The sequence below is a fragment of the Microtus ochrogaster genome, chromosome 1 (genome assembly GCF_000317375.1).
Source record: "Microtus ochrogaster isolate Prairie Vole_2 chromosome 1, MicOch1.0, whole genome shotgun sequence".
Lineage (NCBI taxonomy): Eukaryota > Metazoa > Chordata > Mammalia > Rodentia > Cricetidae > Microtus > Microtus ochrogaster.
Window position 1 is genome coordinate 10844525 of NC_022009.1, and position 5984 is coordinate 10850508.

Consider the following 5984-nt stretch of genomic DNA (forward strand, 5'->3'; position numbering starts at 1 on the left):
TGCTCTCCTTCAACCAAATGCACTCCAGTAAAGCGTGATCTGAGAAGAATCCTTGTGTGGTGGGTGTTTCTTCCTCGCAGGTCAAGAAGCCCGCCGCAAAGCGCTGGCTGATTACTGTTTGCTTTAGTTTTGTTTTAATTCTTGGCATACATTGTTCCACAATCTGATAAATTCTGGCTGATAGATTTTTGAGGTCAACGGTTGAGATTTATTTTAACCCCAGGCTGGTTCGTCTTTGTCTCCTTTCTTAATTCTCTCTGGTGAACTAAGAGGCTTATGCTTTTGCGTTTTGCTCTTCATTAAGGAAAGCTTTTTTGTTTTTAGCGTAACTTTAGCCTTGAACTTCCCCCCTATACTCTGTTTAATAAAGTCCATCTCTTTGGGGAGCCCTCAGAGCTCTCCATCTTTTGAGGACTTGCTCTCCTCTGTCCAGGCAGTCTCAGCCATTATTCTAGGCACCTCGTAGGATCTAGTCTTAGTTAAGTCTAGACTAATTCTATTGGAGCGTAGCCTCTATCGTGTGACAAAATGGCTGAGAAGGTGATTGGCGCCACCAGTATTCTCAGTCCGCTCCTCTAGAGCTTTCTCTGTACATGTGGTGTCCTGGGTGCCACAGATTTAGTCTTTGCAACCCAGAATTGGAAGAGATTTTTTTTAGTTTTTTTTTAATTTTTTTTATAAATTGATTTATTTACTAAGGATTTCTGCCTCCTCCCCGCCACCGCCTCCCATCCATTTCCCTCCCCCTCCCCCGATCAAATCCCCCTCCCTCATCAGCTCGAAGAGCAATCAGGGTTCCCTGACCTGTGGGAAGCCCAAGGACCGCCCACCTCTATCCAGGTCTAGTAAGGTGAGCATCCAAACTGCCTAGGCCCCCCCAAAGCCAGTACGTGCAGTAGGATCAAAAACCCACTGCCATTGTTCTTGAGTTCTCAGTAGTCCTCATTGTCCGCTATGTTCAGCTAGTCCGGTTTTATCCCAGGCTTTTTCAGACCCAGGCCAGCTGGCCTTGGTGAGTTCCCTATAGAACATCCCCATTGTCTCAGTGTGTGGGAATATATACATATTAGAGTATTACCCAGCAGTAAAAAACAAGGACTTCTTGAATTTTGCACACAAATGGATGGAAACAGAGTTGGAAGAGATTAAGAGGCCAGCGGCCTCAATGCCCTGACTGGATGGATATGCGCATGCGCTCTCTGACTGGCGCGCAGTGGAGAGGAGATAGAGACCTGTGTTCTTGGTGACGCCCTCTACGCTAGAATGTTCACCAGAATGAGCTGGGGTGAGAGAGTGGTGACATAAATACCAGTATGAGATGGTTCAGGTGCCAGAGAGTCGCGGTCCTCTCGCAGAATTTTAGTAGATATTCTCAGAGGGGTGGGGGAGCATCGTTTACTGTCTGCAATTTCCAGACACTTGGAGTGAGTTTTTGGTTGTATAGTTTTCAGCCACGTTACAGGATGACCTATGCCCCTAGGAATCCATATACTGAAGTCCTGACACCCAGTAACTCAGAATGAGAGCGCATTTGAAGAAGGGTCTTGAAAGCGGCAGTTAAAATGAGGTCATCGGGAGGCCGGAAGTTACTGAAAAAGGTGTGCTGGATAGTTATGTCAACTTGACACAAGGAGGGAGCCTCAATGAAGAAGATGTGTCCATCAGATCTGGCTATAGGCATTTTCTTAATTAGTGATTGATGGGGAAGGGCTCTACCTATTGTGGATGGAACAGTCCCTGGGTTGGTGGTCTTGAAGTCTATAAGAAAGCAGGCTGAGCAAGTCATGGGGCGCAAGCCAGCTAGCAGCACCCTTCCATGGCCTCTGCACTATCTCCTGTCCTTATTTGCAGTTCCTGTCCTGACTTCCTTCCATAAGGGACTACAAAGTGGAAGTGTTAGCCAAATAAATGCTTTCCTCCCCAGCTTGCTTTTGATCATGGTGTTTCATTGCAGCAACTGATATCCTAAGACAAAGGATATCCTTGGAAGAGAAGAACATTAGAGTACATATATATCATCAAAGTTCTGGAGACTTTAGGAACAGGTGGAACAAGCCTCAAAATAATGAAAGCTATATACAGCAAACCTATAGCCAACAATATATTAAATGGAGACAAACGGCATTTTCTCTAAAACCAGAAAGAAGACAAGGATGCCCACACTCACCTCTTATTCATAGCGCTCAAAATCTTAGCTGTAGCAAGTAGACAAGAAAAAGGCATAAAAGGGGTGAAAAATTAGAAAAAGAAAAAGTCAAACTATCCCTATTTACAGATGACACAATTTGTCAAAAATCAGGTGTTCATAAGTGTATGGATTGATATCCAGGTCTTCATTCCAATTCCATTGGTCCTCCTATCTGTTTTTATGCCAGTACCAGGCTGTTTTCAGTACTGTAGCTCTGTAGTAGAATTTGAAATCAGGGATTGTGATGCCTCCAGAAGTTTCTTTATTGTACAGGATTGTTTTGGCTATCCTGGGTTTTTTGCTTTTCCTTATGAAGTTGAGTATTGTTTGTTTGAGGTCTGTGAAGAATTTTGCTGAGATTTTGATGGGCATTCCATTAAATCTGTAGATTGCTTTATTATTATGTTAATTCTACCTACTCAAGAGCATGAGAGATCTTTCCATTTTTCTGGTGTCTTCAGTTTCTTTCTTCAAAGATTTAAAGTTCTTGTCATGCAAGTCTTCCACTTGTTTGGTTAGAGTTACTCCAAGATATTGCATGCTATTTGTGGCTAATTATGCTACGGAGCTATAATGATAAAGGCAGTCTGGTACTGGCATAAAAATAGACAGAACAATGGGATAGAACAGAGGACCCAGAAATAAAATACTTAACACTTAAGTTTTGACAAGGAGTAAAAAAACACACGTTGGAAAAAAGATAGCCTATTCAACAACTGGTGCTGGCAAAATTGGATATCTACTTTTAATGAAATTAGATTCCTATTTATAATCTCATACAAAATTTAAAAATGGATTAAATACCTTAATTTAAAACTGGAAACTGCAGCTTCTAGAAGAAAACACAGAGGATGCCGGTCAAGCTACTGGGGGTAAATAGAACCTTTTCAATAGAGGATTAACAGCACAAGAACCAACCCCAAGTATCCTCAGATGGGATGACATGGACATAGAAAGGTTCTGTTCAGCAGAGGATACCATCAGAGGGCACACAGACAGCCCACAGCATGGGAGAGCAGACCCCATCAGAGGACACACGGACAGCCCACAGCATGGGAAAGCAGACCCCATCAGAGGACACACAGACAGCCCACAGCCTGGGAGAGCAGACCCCATCAGAGGACACACAGACAGCCCACAGCCTGGGAGAGCAGACCCCATCAGAGGACACACAGACAGCCCACAGCCTGGGAGAGCAGACCCCATTAGAGGACACACAGACAGCCCACAGCCTGGGAGAGCAGCTTTACCAACTACTCCAGACAGGAGCTGATGTTCACAATTTACAAAGGGGTGCAGAAACTAAATACCAAGGAAATGAAACTGCTGATTAAGAAATAAGCAAGTGAATTGAATAGACACTTTTCAAAAAAGAAGCACAGATTGCCAGTAGCCATGATTAAAAGTGTTCAATATATCTAGTCATCAAGGAAATGCAAAACTAAAATGATTTTGAGATATCAACTCACCCCGATCAGAATGGTTACCACTGATAAATCTATTGACAAATGTTGGAGAGGCTGTGGAGAGGGCAGAACCCTCATTCATGTCGGTGATGGTCCAAATTAATACAGACAGTGTGAAAATCAAGTTTGGAGATTTCTCAAAGGGGAAAGAAAAGAACTACTACACTGACTAGTCTTACAGAGTTGTCAGGGAGGAGGGAGCCCCAAGTGAGAAATGCCTCCCTACGATCAGACTCCCAGCAAGCTACGTTGAACGTTTTTCATTAGTGATTGACGGGGGACCCACTCATTATGAGTGGGGGAGGCACCCTGGGCTGGCGATCCTGGGTTCTATAAGAAAGTAGGCTGAGCAAGCCACGGGGAGCAAACCAGCAAGCACCACCCCTCCATGGCCTCTGCATCAGCTCGAGCCTTCAGCTTCCTGCCCTGTCTGAGTTCCAGTTCTCACGTCCTTCAGTGATGAAAAGGATGTGAACGTGTAAGTCAAATAAGCCCTTTCCTCCTCAAGTTGCTTTGCTCATGATGTTTCATCATAGCAATAGCAACGCTAACTAGATTTCAGACTTCCAGCCTTCAGGACTGGGAGAAAACTGTGTGTTGCTCAGAGGGCACTTGGCCAGCATTGGGACTCGGTAAGGGCGTGCTCAGAGTCTGATGCGACCAGCCTGTTACTCTTGCTTTGCTGAGGAGTGGGCTGCAGAGCCTCTGCACTGTTCTGTAGAAGCTTTAGTTGGCCCCAGTTCCTTCATGCTCAATCAGGGCTCCACCCTGTGCCTTCAGCTACCAAATTTATTTTCCTATCTAAAACCAAAGTAGTCTTCCTGGAACACAAGATGGAGCATTTTATAACAAAATTAAACTATATAGTGGATGAGTAACATGCTGCTTATTATTCTCAATATAAGGTTCACATATCTTTTTAAAGGTTTATTATTATTATTATTATTAGGTATATATGTGTGTGCACATGGATGCTTATAGAGGCCAGCAGAGGGTGCTGGACTCCCTGGAGTGGAAGTTGTAAACCTAGCCCTTTGCAAGAACAGCAAGTGCTCTTATCCTGACATGGTGTTTTTTGTGTATGTGCTGTGAGTCCATCCTCTCCGATATTCAAATTACAGTATGTGGTACCACCTAAGAGTATGTAAGTAGTTGATGCACTGTTTTGTGTAAGGAATAGTGAAAACCCTTTCCTGTCCAGTACAGATGTTTTTTCTTTAAATATCTGTGTACAGTATGTGTACATGTTTGTGTGTGCGCACCTGTGTGCACAGTTGTGCATGTGCACAGGTGTATGTGTGGAGGTCAAAGGTCCAAGTCGGGTGTCTTCCTCGGTCTCTGCACCTCTTTTACTTTTGAGTCAGGGTCTCTCACAGAAACTGGAGTCCACTGGCTCAGCCAGACTAGAGGGCCTGTAGGTGTCTCCTAGGCTCCCATCTGTGCCTCATGGGTTGAAGGCTTACAGGAGCACGCACTCCATCCAACGCTTAGATGGTTGCTAGGGATCTGAACTTGGGTCCTCATACTTGGTCAGCACATCCTCCCAGGCCTTGCTGGAAAAGATCAGTGGTTTTAATGGACAGATGTGGAACCCGTGGATGCAGAGGGCCTGCTGAACCTCCAGCTCTGAAGGGAGCTGACAGAACAGGCAGCCTGAGGAGCATGAGAACATGTCTGGGATACTTAGTATACTTGTATAACAGCATGTTTTCAGAGTCAGAACATGTCTGGGATACTTAGTATACTTGTATAACAGCAAGTTTTCAGAGTCAGAACATGTCTGGGATACTTAGTATACTTGTATAACAGCGAGTTTTCAGAGTCAGAACATGTCTGGGATACTTAGTATACTTGTATAACAGCGTGTTTTCAGAGTCAGAACTCCGCCCACGCACTCTGGAACCTAACTCCAAGGTTTTTTTCTCATAAGGAAGCCTTTCCTCATCATGTATATGAAATGACCTTTTTTTTTTTTTTGGTTGTGCTCATAGTTTCAGTTAATTAGAAGAAGGAACTGACCTTCTTCCTTATAGTCAAAGGGGAAAGGGTTTTGCATCTACGTATAATTTTTAAGGGAAGTTATTTCTCGTCATCTACTTAGTGGCACAGGGGTGTTGTAGGAAGCCGCTTGTTTGTTCCTGATTGCTCAGCCCCGAAATAACCACACAGAAACTATATTATTTGAAACACTGCTTGGCCTATTAGCTCTAACCTCCTATTGGCTACCTCTTACATCTTAATTTAACCCATTTTTACTAATCTGTGTATTGCCATATGGCTGTGGCTTACCACTAAGGTTCTGGCACGTCTGTTCCTGACAGCAGTTAGAT